The sequence below is a fragment of the Triticum dicoccoides genome, chromosome 3B (assembly GCF_002162155.2).
Source record: "Triticum dicoccoides isolate Atlit2015 ecotype Zavitan chromosome 3B, WEW_v2.0, whole genome shotgun sequence".
In the NCBI taxonomy this organism is placed as follows: Eukaryota; Viridiplantae; Streptophyta; class Magnoliopsida; order Poales; family Poaceae; genus Triticum; species Triticum dicoccoides.
The window spans coordinates 845,569,988-845,586,522 of NC_041385.1; the positions used below are offsets into that span (position 1 = coordinate 845,569,988).

Genomic DNA, 16,535 nt, shown 5'->3' on the forward strand with positions numbered 1-16,535 from the left:
AAGATCATCAACGGTCTCATCACGTGCCTCTTCTTCACCTTCACCTTCACCTTCCCCTTCACCTTCCCCTTCACCTTCCCCTTCACCTTCAGCATCCTCCATGAAAGTATCACCGAAATGAGCAAGATAGCTTTCATCGATGAAATCATGCCCTTCTTCATCTTCTTCCATTATAACCCCTCTTTCTCCATGCTTGGTCCAACAATTATAGCTTGGCATGAAACCGTGCTGAAGCAGGTGCAGGTGAACTTCTCTTGAGGAAGAGTAACCCTTCTGATTCTTACAGTCAACACATGGACAGATAACAAAACCCTTCTGCTTGTTCGCATTAGCCACTACGAGGAAATCTTTCAAACCCGTAGTGAACTCGCGGGAGAGTCGGTTACCGTACATCCATTGCCGATTCATCTGCATTATTATAATATAAAATATATAATTAACCATCATGCATTTGTTAAAGTAACTAGCTATAAACAATAGAAATTAAACAATGAACAACACACATGCATATTTTATCAATGACACACATGCATGAAAGGTTCAAGTTGCTAACCGCGATCGAGGAGGAACCTCAAGTGTGGCTCCAACACTTCATATCATGTTTGTTTCACGCTGTTGGGCATTTCATCAAACACCTTGTGTGCATAAGAGGAACCAAAAGCAAACCTACACCCCCTTGTGAAGAGAAGTGGTACCAAATGGCTAAGTGAGTGCGCTGAACTGGTATATATAGGGGAGGAGCTTTAGTCGCGGTTGGCCAGGCCAACCGCGACTAAAGGCCTTTGGGCACCTTTAGTCGCGGTTGGCCTGGCCAACCGCGGCTAAAGCCCCTCACGTGCACCAGCTGGCCACCGAGCGCCCTGGCCCAAGCCTTTGGTCGCGGTTCGTCTGCCGAACCGCGACTAAAGACCTCATTAGTCGCGGTTCCTACAGTTTCGCGACTAATGGGGCTGGACGGAAGCCTCTTTTTCTACCAGTGATATTAGGGTACTAAAGTGAATTCAGTTAAGCAACTGACTCTAAACATGCGAATCTCGCTAGTCGCCGATACTCACGGAGTAATCCGATAACCCACATAACTTGACCATGCGGGGCTCATGCATGGCTCATTTTACACAATTCATGAACCAAAGCAAGTCTCAAATTTCAAGCATTTGGGAACAGGAAGCAAAGCGAACTTACAAAGAGCGCTCAGTTGCTGCAGGAGCGCCGGGGAACAGGGAGAAGGCGACGCCGAGACGAAGCGCACAGGCCTTGGGCTGCCGCCGAGACGGAGCGCAGAGGCCAGAGGGGCGAGGAACGAAGGAAGGACGCCGGATGCCTACGCCGCCGCGCCGCGGCCGTGCGGTGCCTAGGTTTCGAAATGGTCTGCGACTCGTGGTCTCTCTGCGCTGCAGGCCGGGGATTTCAGAATTGGGCTTGAGGAGAGACTGGGCCATATTGGGCCATATTGGGCAATCAGGGCGGTCCAGGCGACTGGGTTGGACTTTTTTTAGGCGACTGGGTTGGACTTGAAATTTTGCTCGTTACATAGGACCATTTTTTTTCGGGGATTCCCATCGGCTTGACACCGTTGTATGCAAGAATGTCACCTTCAAATTTTGAAGCTGCCACACCGAGGAGACTATTTCCCCGCTTCAATCAAGAAATAAAAGAGAGAATCTCCCAGATTTTTTGTGTTGTAAGGTTGCTTATTGCCTGGCTCTTGCCGCGTTTGGTGCATGAATGTTGTTTTATATCAATAAGACTTTATTTCTCAAATGATAAAGATGTCATTTACAAGAAGTTGAGAAATAAAATCAGGAACATAACTTTTTCAAAAATCAAAAGATCTGCATCGGCGACTTCGTTTTGACCATTAAGCGCGGGCGTGTGTAGGAGGAAATCAGGCTGCCCCAGCTAATTGCCCGTTTTTTACTGAACCAACTTTGTAGAGAGCATCAGAGAAACAAGTGTCGGTGTGGTGGTTAGGAATGTGGCTGGGGAAGTCATTGTCTCTTCTTGGGACTTCATTGGATCGTGTCAAAGTGTGGAGGAAACGGTGCTAAGGGCATGCATTGCTGGTCTATACATATGTATACCTCTCCACAATCCTATTATTTTAGAGACTGATTGTGCGTTTGTTGTGGCGACTCATGCAACAGAGAACCTTGATAGGTCATCCTTGGTCGATTTGAAGAAGGAAGCACTGAGCTTATCTAAGCTGATAAACAACTTTCAAATGGCTAAGATTAGTCGATCCGCCAATGTGATGGCTCATCTAATAGCAAAATTTAGTTTTGACAATAGATCCGATGGTATTCTTGTTAATGATGTACCGCCCTGTGTGGTGAATTTTATATCGAACGATTGTAAGTTTCGCACTGGTTAATTAATGTAAGGTGGTGTTCAAAAAAAGAAAATTACATATTTTTCTATTTCTTTATAAAATCTGAAATCTGCAAAGATCTCTGTCAGTCAGGTGCACAGCATCTTCTGCAAACGTTAAGTTTCCTCAAGAAAATAGCTTAGCTTGCCCAGAAGGCAGGAAAACCGCTAGTAAGTAGTAACTCAATTGCTCCAGAAGGGATTCTAACATATTCAATCGAAAACACTTGGTTGTTATCAAAAGCATTCGGATGACGGTCAACCGGGTGGGTATGACATGACTGCAGATCAATGTCCCAAACGACCATACCAACTTCTTCCAGCGTCTCCATCTCACCTACTCAAATTTTAATAGTGGAGCATTGAGCGGCCAGCCACAATGTGCTCCTTCTTCACTGGTTTTCAGAACTACATCTCCAAATTTCGACACGGAAGACACGCTGACCCTTTGGGAGAACAAATGCAATATAGCACATAATAAATAAAATTGGAATTGACCTGCAACGGAATCAAAGAGAGGAGATAACAAATCTGTTGTAGATTGAGGAGCGGACTCTTGGGCGCAGAGGTTCAGCGGAGGTACCGCTCAACGGGGTTGTTCAGAGGCCATGGTCGGCAAAGGAGAGAGGTTGTGGCCCCGCTCGCAGGTGGCCGCCCCACGTGCGTGCATATACCCGGCGGTAGCATCCCTCGCATCCCTCTCGTCGGCGACTACCTGATCAACTCGGACCGGGAGGACTGAGGCGATGAAGTCTCGCCGGCGACCGGGGTGGAGGGATCGTCACGTCCCAAACGCAGCTCGCCGCGGCCGCCATGGAGACACTCATCGGCAGCCCTCGTGTAGATCGAGCGAGAAGATGAGCGTGTGAGGGTGGATGTCTTCCAGGTCGTTGTGCGCGTCCCCTCCCGGATGCCTTCCGCCGCCTCTCCGGAGAGTCCTCGGCCGTCGCCAAACCGCCTCTTCCGGGTCGTAATATTGGGGACGCAGGTCCAGCACCATCGCGCGGGAGGAGGCGGGACTGTGGCTTCGTTTGGAAAATGATGAGAGATCCAGATCGTGAGAGGTAGTTGCGAGGAGAGATGAAAAAACCAGACGAAGGTAGGAGGGGAGATGAAAAAAAACATACGAAAGTGGGAGACGAAAAATAACCGCAAAGGGGAGGCTACCAAGTGAGACATTAGGAGTAGACATAGGAGTGGCTAGCCAAGAGATCAGCTAGCGAGTTGCCTTCACGAAAGCAATGAGAGAACAAGACCTTTGCAAAATCACAAACCAGCTGGTTGCCTTCTACAATCGCTGCAACCTCCTCACCGTGGTAATCTTCCTGTTTCTGCATAGTCTCCACCGCAAAACTAGAATCAGACTCAACTCAATATGAGCAACGTTGTATCTGATCCTCGCTGCCAAATAAAGACCATGCTTGATGGCCAAGATCTCTGCTGAATCAGCACTACTCACACTTGGTGCATGAATGGTTAGTGAACCCCAAATCATACGAGACGGCTGGATCATGTTCTGCACAAAGCTTTGTAGCAAGATATTTTCCTGAGAAAGTTCAACAATGAATGTACTCCCTCCGTTCCTAAATACTACCTCCGTCCGAAAATACTTGTCCTCGGAATGGTTGTATCTAGACTTATTTTAGTTATAGATACATTCATTTTATCCATTTTGAGGACAAGTATTTCCGGACGGAGGGAGTATAAGTCTTTTTAGTGATTTCAATAGGACTACATATGGATGCATATAGACATATTTTAGAGTGTAGATTCACTCATTTTGCATCGTATGTAGTCCGCATTTGAATCTCTAAAAAGACTTATATTTAGGAACAGAGGGAGTAATAGTCTTTGGTTAAATAAAAAGGTTATTGTGGGCTGTGGAGTCAGAAAAAGAATGTATACATATGTGTAGGCGAACTCCATGGTTTGCACCAATCTGGAAACGAAAGGTAAAGACTATTCCCTAGGTAATAATAATTCAAATATGGCAAAGAGATGACACAAGATTCATGTCACAACAGCTAGGCAAAGGTTCCTATGTTTTGGCAGTTGATTTCTACCATCTAGCGCAACTGCTTGGAATTCCTATTCAATATCTTTAATTCTTTAACAGACTAATCTTGGTATTCCTATTTTCTTGCCAATAAGGGAAATGTTTATCCTGACCCCAAAAAAGCGAAGCTGGTTATAAGCATGGGCAGTGCAGCGTCAAAAATAGATCATGAGTATTGGTCAAAACATGTATGGTTATTTGACTAGTTGTAACTCATTCCAAGAGCAAGTTTGATCGAGTGAATTGCAGGAAACCACCACATTTGCGGCTTATCTTGCAGAAAACAACGTGGTCGCTAATCATTTGCAAAAGCCACCGCGGATTCAGTAAAAGTGTGCAGATTGCACTGAACCTGTAATTTGGCGCGGTTGAGGGCGTTTCCGACATGTGGGCCCCAATAACTGTGACGTGTCCTAACAGACGCGCCGACGGCGCCGTTTCCTTTAAGACATACGCAGTCGGGTCGGCAGAGACAGACCGCCCGCGCCCGACCACAACTCGCTCGCTCTCTCTGCTCGCACGCTCGCTCTCTCTGCTCCGACGCTCGATCGCTCCCCTCCCATTTGCTCCTCTCCTCTCCGGTCACCACCGGCCGCCGTCCGCCATGGTGTCCTGGAGCGACAGTGAGAGCACTGAGGGCTCTGCCGCGCAGTACATCTCCTCCGACGACTCCCCTCTCAAGGTCAGAACCTCTCATTTGTGTTCTAGGGTTTCTAGGGTTCTTCATTTGCTCGATTTGAACAAGTTTTTGTTGGATTTCTCAGATCCCAGCTACAATTGATGAGCCGTCGTTCGAGGGTCTTGCTGACGACTTGAATGTGATTTGTGAGCATGGGAATCCAGGGAGGAAATATGTTGCATTTGAGGGGATAAGCACTGGTAGGAGGTTCATTGCCTGTGCCACTGAAGTAAGTTGTTTGCAGCATTCCAATTCTTGTTCATGTTCTAGGGTTCATAGGTAATGTTCATGTTATAGGGTTCATAGGTATTGTTCATGTTCTAGGGTTTATAGATATTGTTCATGTTATAAGGTTCATAGTTATTGCTGATGTTTTAGGGTTCATAGTTACTTAATTTAGTTCTAGGGTTCATAGGAACTGGTCCATTAACTGAATCAACTATGTAACTAAATCTGTAAGTAATGTCTGTAATTTTGAACTGAATTTTTGTATTGTAGGGTGTTGCAAATTGTGGATTAGTGTAGTGGGTAGATGAGCATTGTCCAGAGCATCTGCAGAATGCTATTCATAAGTTGTGGCTTATGTATGAGCATAGCCAGCATGCTAACAAGATGGCATGCCTGGAGCATTCAAGCACTGTACACAATCTCACACAACAACAAAAGATTTGCAGGAGACATATGAGAAGCTTGTTGAAGATGTGAACAACCTATTGGATTATAAGGATAGCCAGCCTGAGGTAAGCCAGAAGAATGATGCTGAGAACATTTCAGTGAGTGTGGAAAGCAGCATGACAAAGGATGCTGAGATCAAAAAATTGAAGGTTGTTGTTGACCAGTTAAAGCAAATTCATGTTGCTCGAGCCACTGTCATTAGGAATTTGAAGTTCAACCATCTTAAAGAGAAGGAAAAGTTGAGCTCTGATAAGAGGACTTTGGAGATTTGCTATGCTGACCTGAAGAAAGAGAAGGATAAGCTGGATTGTTGCATTGCTGAGCTGATGAAAGTGAAGGAGAAGTTGACCATGGAGAAGAGCACTCTTGCTTCCTGCATTGTTGAGCTCAAGACAGCAGGTGATAGCAACAAGAGGAAGCTTCACCAGATCAAGGCTATATGTGATGAGGACTAAGTTGTGTTGTTGTCTGACCATGTGTGTCAATGATGTCTTTTGTACTAGCTATGGAGGAAAGCTTGGAATGTGTTAAGCTTTATTGTGGTAAACCTTGGATTGTATCTTGTTTGTGAGAGTACTATGTTTGTCATTAATTATCAGGTTGGATTAACTTCAGTTTGTACCTGGCATACTAACATAATACTGCTGGCATACATATATAGTACCTGCATAGATAGCCTTACATAGAGAACAACTTCATACTGCTGGCATACATAGATAGTACCTACATATATAGCCTGACATAGATAGCAAGTTCATACTAACATAGATAGAACTGACATAGATAGTAGCTGCATATATAACCTGACATAGATAGCAAGTTCATACTAACATATATAGAACTGACATACTAACATACTGACGAAACTGAACTTTTTCTTCTTCTGACGAAACTGAAGACAGCATGTCACTCCTCCTTCTTCAGCATCTTTAGGCGTTGGGAGCGCCGCACGTCATTGTTGATCACCGCCGCCCTCTTCTTCTTGGCCGGCGCTGGCTCCACCACATCTTCACCGACGCCATCCTCTTCTTGCTTGACGACGACGAGCTCTTGGTTGTCGGTGACCTCCGACAGCTTATCCACAACAATTGGGCTGTTCTTCTGCCCCTCCACGGCTGGAGGACTGGCGCCATGAGTAGGACATCAGGATCGTCGGAGGAGGAGTCGTCGGAGAGTACGACGACCTCGTCCACCTCGTCGTCAGAGGAGTAGCCGTCAGATTCGTCAGAGTCGTAGTCGTCAGAGGACTCGGATTCGGCGTCAGAGTCCTCGTCTGGCCCGAGCACCCATGGATTGCACCTCTCACAGTAGGGTTGTTGATGGGGGTTGGGAGAGCGAGGACGGCGTCGGTGATGTCATCCGCGGCGGCCGGCGGCGTGGTGGATGAGCGGTACATCCACCAACGGACGCGCTGCCTGGGGTCGGCGGAGCACTGCACCTCGCGCATCACCCACGGGAGAATGGTCGCCGGCGGGACGGTGCGGCCGGCAGGGAATGCACGCTGCCTTTCGGCAGGTGTCATCACCTTCACCAGGCCGCGGGCATGGTTCCTCAGCATCGCCAGACTGGGGAACCAGCGCGCGATCTCTCTGTACTGCGCGCGCAGCTCGTGGTTGTTGCCTGTGAGCTCTTCGATGGCCAACTGCCAGTCCATGGCGACGGGCAACGGCGGTGGTTTCGATGGGAGAGAGGGGGAAGAGGAGTGGGCGGTGCGGTCGACGAGTGGGCGAGTGAGCAAAGAGAGTGGTAGGTGGACACGTATTAAAGGCATAAACCGAAACGACTAGTTATACTGAACGGATGTTCACCACGCTGCCGGCCTCAATGCACTCTCAATACAGTGCCTAACTAAATATAAGTAAAATTGCGGATGGTAGTAAAACAACATCACTAGCACTATCCCATTGGTATTGAACCCCTGGTTACTACCCACTGGTCTTGGGTTTGATCCCTAGGCCAAACTATTTTTGTGCAATTTTTTTGCATTTATAAAATTAATATGTCAGTTACTTCTTAGGTTTTTTTTTTTGGGTTTTGTCAACACATCATATCAACAGCATGAAAACTAAGATCATCATCATATCAACAATGAAGCTATGCTCATCATCACAACAACAAAATGAAAACATCATAACTAATAAGTTCATCATCATAACCAGAGTATCATAGTGCATCACAACCATTAGGTACATTACATAGTCCACCACTTGGACTTGAACTTACTGGTTTCAACATGAAATTCTTAATATTCTTCATCACAAACTATCCAAAACAGGCTGAATTAAACATGTTTCAACATTACATCACTTCTTGCTGCCTTGAGAACAATTGAACCATTCAGACATCTTGTATGATGGCTTTCTCACTCTTCCAGTAGCTGACAGTCTTGGTGGTATGAATGTTTTCGTTGCCCTTGACCTAGCAGCAGTAGCAGAAGATGAACTAGGCCTATCAGCAGCAGCAGAAGATGAACTTGGCCTTGTTGGAGCAGGAGCAGAAGGAGCTACCCTAGGTACAGCCCTAGTTGCAGTTGGAGCAGGAGCAGAAGGAGCTGCCCTAGGTACAACCCTTGCTGCTGGTGGAGATGTTCTTGGTGTTGCACTGGTTGCAGCAGGAGCTCTTGCCCTTGCTGCTGGTGGAGCAGATGGAGCTGTCCTTGGTGCATCAACTCTCCTGTTTTCCTGCAATGACAACATATAGACAATTTAGAACATAGTATTAAATATACACAAGATTTAACCTGCAGTGACAACATATATAAACAAGATTTAACCTGGTGTTGGTTCCTTCTCATTGCTAGTGCTGGCTTCAGATTTTTGTGGCAGCTAGTGTACCTATGCCCTGTCAAGTTGCAATTGCTGTAGGTTATTGTTGCCATCCTTGAAGTATCTTTGGGAGCTAGCTTCTCAAACTGATTCTTTCTCCTCTTAGTCTGCTTCTTTCCTGGCTTGTCTCTGAAAACTGGTGGCTCTATGTCAGGGGTCCCAGTATTTGGCTTGGTACATTGGTTTCTTGAAGAAATCACTAACAAAATCTTCTGGATGAAGTTTTGCCTTGTTAATTGCAGAAACACCATGCTTGTAATGAACACCAGTCATGTCCCATTTGCTACACCCACATGTGTGCACTTGCAGATTTACTACATATGTGCTTTCTCCACTGCTAACCTGGTATAGATCAGGTCCTGCTTTGATTGACTGACAATATCTAGCATGGTGTTTTGCTTCTTCTAGCTTCTCAGTATATGTTGGGCATATCTGCCACTTGGCTGTCTCAGTCTTGGTCCTATTGGCATTGAACTTAACTAGCAATTTAGTTCTGATGCCATCAACCATGGTTTTAATTGGTTTCCCCCTCACATCAAGTATTATTTTGTTGAACACTTCATTAATATTGTTAACAACCAAATTAGTTTTACAATTCTTGTCCATGGCATGTCTAGCCCATGTATACTTGGGTATCTTTCTAAGCCATTTACAATCAGTTTTACAGTTTGATCAACAACTGAATAAATACCTCTGAATTATGTGGCCTGTTTGAGATAAAAACTGGATCCTATTCACCTCCGAATAATTTTGACGTAAACAATGGCTGAATATTAAAAGCGACAGCGATGTAGAAATATTTCCTGTACAAACAAGAAAAGAATACGAGATGCTGGAGCATTAAACATTCATTCCAATCTGAAACCAATGTAAACTAATCTGATTTCCGAAAGTACACTGATACAGGCATGGGCAGCTTTGATCTTATTACTTCAGGTCTCATATGTCTACACGTGCAGAAACTGTAATATGAAGGTACAATTTGATGTCTTTGGTTCAATCTTGTTGATACAACATGAGGGTGCCTTCATATATGTCATCACTTCTTATGGACACATATATTTGCCAGAACCAGGAAATTTACCATACGTGGAACAAAGGGAGATAACAGGACAAGGAAGCGTGGGGCGGTGTGCGAGTCTCCAGCACGTGGAGGAACAGCGGTAGCGGCTTGTGTGTCTCACTGTGTCACCGTTGCACACAGAAATGTCGAATGGTGTATCATATGGAAAACAATGTGCTGATAGCACATTAAATACTCTTGACAAAACGGACTACCTCTACCCTGAAGCACACATACATATATAACCACCAGCTAGGACAAAGCCGAAATAATTCTACCCAACAGCAAATTAAATCGGGCAAAGTGATGGGGGATGCTATGTAGACTGTAGGGGTGCATGCTTATCAGAATGTAACAGTGACCTTGGCCCTGGGAGACACCCTCGGCAGCGCTAATAGCTTGGCAAGAACCCTGCTGCAGTCCGTTTCGCCCTTCCACTTTATATTCAGTTCTTCCAAAGCTGGTGCCCAGCTCAGAAGCTTTGCCACGAAATCGATTTCGTAGTCCAGACCCCCGAAATCTTCCACACTGGCCGTTATGAGATGGTCCATTTGCACTTGCACAGTAATGCTTACCTGATCCTGATCCGACAGGCCCAAAGGGTAACTCTGCATTGTTTTTTCACAACCCATTAGCCGTAAACACAATGAATGAACATGGATCAGGTGATTAAGCGAGGGAGCGGGTTTACTAGGGGTATACCTACCCATAGCTCAAGCATCTTTAGGTTAGGGGCTTTCTGAAACAATGAACAAGCAGCCGAGACTTCCCTTTGGTCCCAAAAGCATATGCCAAGATAAATATTCTCCAAGCAACGAAACACGACAGGGAGCTTCGTATGTATGCATCCATTTGATAGATACTGCAACAAGAAAAAAATAAATGGCAACACTGATTAGTTAGAAGGCAGAACAAGGCCATGCTGGAGCTAATAATACCTCACCTTCAGGAAAAAGCCACTAACTGAAAGTGTTTCGATGTCACTTAGGCTTCCCAATGACTGCTTGAGATAGCTTTCCTTGTCATGGACAATTGGAACAGATTGATATGCTTTAACTTCGTGACGAAGAGAGAGAACGGCCCATTTCAGATTTGGGACATCTATTTAATGTATACAAAGTCCCCATTAACATGAAGATATTTCAGTTTAGGAGCTTGAATATTTAAACAGTCGATACCCTCGAAAGAAGTTAACCTCAAATCAGTCAGTACAGGGCAAAAGGAGATCAGATATTGAATATCCCTGTCTGTGGAGGAGAAAATGTTCAGGCTGAGGTAAGTTAGGCTCTTGAAACCTTCGAATTCCCGGGGCAAGCTGATAATGCAGTTTTCCAGGCGAAGAGACTTCAGATCAGCAGTAGAAAAGAGGCATGAGGGAATCCTATACCTTGGCCATGAGTTCAAATTGATTATAACTGATCTTGGTGATCTCCTTGACAGCATGAGCATCCACATAGCAAATTCATCATGGTAACTTCCTTTACCTGATATATCAAACTTTTCTATTGCTCCCTTGTGGAGTGATAGCACTATTTCGACCAACTTAACGAACTTTGTTCTTGGAAAATTTTCATCATGCAGAAATATCATTGGCGTATCAGTCCATGCATCCCTCCAAGTACTTGATAAGGTGCTAGTCCTAACTGCTTCTTCGACGTTCAAACGGGAGAGGATGTCGCCCTTTATCTCTCGAGGCAGACTGCTCAGTCTGTCTAGACTCACAACAGATGTAGCTTCCGCCCTGGCCTTTTTACAGGCACTCATTGCTTCAGAATACAGATTAACTGTCCTAGCATTTCCAAAAGATAGAGATCCTACATTAGCGTGCAGTCTACTGCAAACAACAAAAAATATAATGCATGCAGAAGTTAAATGGTGCAGTAAGTAAGTAGCCTGTTCATAACAAAAGAAGAAATAAGCAACAACCAAGAGATGCAGTTTAGGGAAACAATTTACTACTAACAGAACTGAACTCGGCTATTGCGTTGGTTAGGTAAAAAGTTTGATTATCATTTGACATGTGTTAGAAGACCCTAATTTGTGATCTTGAAGAGCAAACATGTCTCCTGCTGCAAGCTGGAAAGGGGTTTCTTCTTCTGAATACATGTGCGGTCATTTGAAGAAAATGTGATTAAAATTTGGGGAAAAAACTTGTATTGCAAAATATCGACTAGACAAACAATATGGGGTATATAACCGAGAGGCTCTCAACGTGGGCAAATGATGAAATGCGACTCTACTTCAGGACAGAGAGTCAATTTACTCTCCTTTCTTATCGTGGATGTGGACTTGGACTCAAATTATTCAGGAGCAACAGCATGTTTAGTTCCAACATTCACTCGACGTGTACTAAGTTAAATATTGATCCTGAGAAATTAGCACTAGAAAACTAGAGAATAAAAAGAAGCAACGTAAATAACAGGCTGCTAAAGTGGATTCAATTAAGCAACAGAATCTAAACAAGCACATGTCTTAAATTGCATTTGTACTGTCCATGTATGTACCATGTATAGCTCCTAGTATTTATAGGATCTCTAACGCCCATGGCCTGCGTGCCTTGACTCTTGGGCGTTCCTCTCCCTCTATCGTTGTACATAAGGCAATGTACTGTAACAGATGAATGCAAGGACAGAAACATTCTCTCCAACTATATGAGCAACTGAATCTTGCTAGTCGTCAATACTCATGGAGCCCACATAACTTAACCATACGGGCCTCATGAAGCATGCATGGCTGATCTTATATATTTCATGAATCCGCCAAAAATAAGTCTTGAAATTTAGATATATGGGAACAGGAAGCGAAACGAACCCACGGAGTGGCTGCAGGAGCGCCAGACAGGGGAGGGTTTGCACTCTCACGTATATGTTGATGTATATGCCGGGTAATACAAAAAAAAAAGCTACATTCTATCCATGGGTTTGCACTCTCACGTATGTTTGATCTAGAAGCACTAGGCTTGAAAAAAAGAATCTATTTTCGTCGTATTGTGTGGGGTTCTCTTCATCTTTAAATCATTGAAATATTAAACAAGGAGCGACATTAGATTTCTAAACTAGAAGCTGGCTTATCAAATTAGTAAATTAAACAATTTTCTTCAAAGGAAGTGCAAAAATTTACAAAAATTACTACACAGCGGTGACATACCTTGATTCCTTGAAGTTGAATTTGATATGTTGATGTATGATACTGATAAAGCACACAGGCAGTCGTTGTCTCGTGGTCTCTGATGGATTCAGTCGCCGCGAATTGGAGCACCCTCTGCCGGTCTTCCCTGTCGAGAAGCGAGGGGCGGCGGCGCAGGGTCACACGGAACCACAACGAGATCGATTGGAAAGTAACTGCTCCATCTCACGGCGGCTGATCTTTCCTGATGTCTACAACTAGCGATGCTTTTCCATGTTTGGGCCTTTGGGCTAGAAAGTTGCCACGTTGGGCCATAATCAATTTATAGCATTAGTAAATAGACAAATGCGAGAGCAACTAATTAACAAGTGACTACAATAATCAATTCGAGAAGAAGACGGCAGGAGGTGGATATTGCCGGGTACGGTTGGATCGGGCCTTAGCTAATTCAGATTTTTTTGAAGCTACTTAGCTAATTCAGATTGGAATGCCATATATCCTCATGCGATCTTGAGCCACGAAACTGGGGCGGCCTCAGATCACTGCCCAATCAGATTACAATTGGAGCCTATGACGCCTTCTCAAGCATCATCGAGGCTGTTCAGATATGAAGTTTACTGGGAAAGGCACGAGGACTTCGGCTCCTCTCTCCAAGCTATGTGGAACGATACTCCCGAGGGCCATACAGTACAGCAATTGAGCAGAAAGCTTGGCGATTTGTCAGCTTCTCTGAAAGAGTAGAGTGGGGCTAATATAGGCTGTGTTGCTAAGGAAATTAAAAAACTGAAGAAAGAGTTGACTGTTTTACAGAATGATCCTCAAAGAAATGCACCATCACATGTAGAGATAAAAATCTCAGACCGCTTAGTCGAGCTATATCACATGGAGGAGATGATGCAACGGCAAAGATCCAGGGTGGACTGGCTCAAGGATGGTGACAAGAATACAAAAAAATTTCAGAGACGGGCTAGCATGCGACGACGTAAGAACACCATCAAGTCACTTGAACGCCCAGATGGCTCAGTAAGAAGTGATTAAGCTGAGATGGCTTCATTAACGACTGAGTTCTATAAAAATTTGTTCAGATCAGAGGGCACATCGGGATTGGAAACTGTCCTTAATGCTGTCCCTAGGAAGGTTACGCAAGCAATGAACGAAGGCCTCACAGCTCCTTATACGGGGGAGGAGGTGAAAGCAGCCCTCTTTCAGATGTACCCCACAAAGGCCCCCGGACCTGACGGATACCCGACGCATTTCTTTCAAAGGCACTGGGAGTTGTGTGGCACTGAAGTAACCAACGTTGTTCTTCGGATTCTTCGAGGAGAGGAGAGTCCTGACATGATAAATGAGACAATCCTAGTACTCATACCGAAGGTGAAGGATCCCACTAACTTGTCTCCATTCAGGCCTATTAGTTTGTGCAATGTACTTTACAAAATTGCTTCCAAGGTGTTATCTAATAGGTTGAAACAAATCCTTCCTGAAATTATATCCGAAGAGCAGTCTGCTTTTGTTCCAGGGCGTCTGATCACGGACAACATCATAACTGCATATGAATGTTTGCACTTCATGAAGAGGAACAAAGCTCAGAGGAATAGATTTTGTGCTGTCAAACTAGACATGATGAAGGCTTATGACCGTGTCGAGTGGATCTATTTGGAGGCTATTTTGACCAAGTTGGGATTTGCACCATCCTGGGTTGCTTCGGTCATGAGAATGATTACTTCGGTGAAGTTTTCTGTTTTGTTCAATGGAGGTAAACTTGAACAATTTTCTCCCTCACGAGGAATCCGTCAAGGAGACCCTATTTCTCCATACCTGTTTTTGATTGCAGCGGAGGGCCTTTCGTGCCTCTTCAAAACCCAACCTGAATCATCGCACCTCACTGGTATTCAAGTGGCACCGACGGCTCCCCTGATAAGCCACTTATTATTTGCGGATGATAGCCTGCTGTTTGTCAAAGCCAGTTCTGTTGGAGCAAATGAGTTGTCTGCCTTGATGGAAACTTATTGCAATGCCTCGGGTCAAAGGATCAACCTTGCAAAATCTTCTGTATTTTTTAGCAAGGGATGTCCTTCTTCATTAAAAGCTGATATGAAGAATGCTCTGAATATCCCAAATGAATCGCTCTCAGATAAATATTTGGGAATGCCATCTGATGTGGGAAATAGCAAGAATGGGGCATTTAAGTTTCTTAAGGATCGTGTTTGGAACAAGGTCAAGGGCTGGTTGGAAAAACTTCTGTCAGTAGGCGGGAAAGAAGTTCTCATTAAATCGGTGGCACATGCAATTCCAATCTATTCCATGTCTTGTTTCAAGCTACCACGCGGGCTTTGTGAACATATCAACTCCTTGATTCGGAAGTTTTGGTGGGGCAGCAAAGAGGGTAAACGGAAACCTAGTTGGGTCTCTTGGAGCACAATGACACAACCGAAATATTGTGGAGGCTTGGGTTTTCGTGACATTGAACTTTTCAACCTCGCTCTCCTCGCTAGACATGCATGGTGAATTGTGATGGATCCGGAATCACTGAGTGCCCGAACTCTAAAGGCCAAGTATTTCCCTACTGGAGATTTTCTACAGGCCGAATTAGGGTCATCACCATCCCAGATTTGGCGAGCCATAATTGACGGCCGTGAGATACTCACACAAGGTATGATCAGGAGAATAGGCAACGGTCATTCCACGAGCATATGGCACCACAACTGGCTGCCGAGACCCTCAAACATGAGGCCGATTGTGAGCAGAGTGGTCGATCCTCCTCAGATGGTGTCCGAGTTGATATTGCCTAGTGCTGAATGGAACTGTACGCTGATTGACGAAGTATTCCTGCCAACAGATGCTGCAACCATATATTCTATACCACTTTGCACTCGGAACATTGATGATTTCTGGTCCTGGATTCATGAAAGAAGTGGGGTGTTCTCCGTCCGTTCCTCTTATCGTATGCTAGTGGAAACCAAGCTAACGCGAGAGGCGTGGCTCGAGGGTACGGCTGGTTCGTCAAGTGTGGCCACTGAAAAACAGTCTTGGAATGCTCTGTGGAAAGTGAATATTCCTTCAAAGTTGAAAATCTTTCTATGGAGGCTGGCCCAGCAATAGATACCGACAGCTGATGTGTTGCACCATCGTAATATGTCAACAACTACACGTTGTGGACTCTGTGGAGTCGAGGACTCATGGCAACATTCGCTGTTGCACTGTACGGTTGCTAGGTGCGTATGGGCTCTTCATGATCAAGATCTAGTGGAAGCCCTAAATAACGCCACGGAGCCGGATGCTAAACGATGGCTGTTTTCGATCCAGGGCATGCTATCTTCGCAAGAGTTCATCTTGGTAGTTACCACTTTATGGGCACTCTGGTTTGCACGGCGACAGGCACTACATGAAAACATTTTTCAGAGCCCTCTATCAACTTACCACTTCATCTTGAAGTTTGTTCGGGAGCTTGATGAGTGCAAACCAAAGAAGGTATCTACTGCGGCTCCGACGACAGTTCCTATAATGCCAAGATGGATCCCACCTCCTGAAGGAATTGACAAAATCAGGGTTGATGGAGCTGTATCCAGAGATGGTAATTTTGGATCTTTTAGTGCCTTGTGCAGAACCCATTCGGGTAGCTTTCTGGGAGCCTCGGTATCAAGATACATGGCGTAACGGACCCGGCGACGCTAGAAGCGCTGGCATGCCGCGAGGCACTCGCACTGGCAGCGGACCTGGGCCTTGCTCACATCATCATCGCTA

The 16,535-nt window shown here is 45.0% G+C and overlaps 2 pseudogenes; one reads left to right on the plus strand and one right to left on the minus strand.

Annotated features, from left to right (window-relative positions):
- Positions 1 to 5,027: 5,027 nt before the first annotated feature.
- LOC119282637 lies at positions 5,028 to 6,232 on the plus strand (annotated as a pseudogene).
- Positions 6,233 to 10,009: 3,777 nt separating this feature from the next.
- LOC119282638 lies at positions 10,010 to 11,429 on the minus strand (annotated as a pseudogene).
- Positions 11,430 to 16,535: the final 5,106 nt, after the last annotated feature.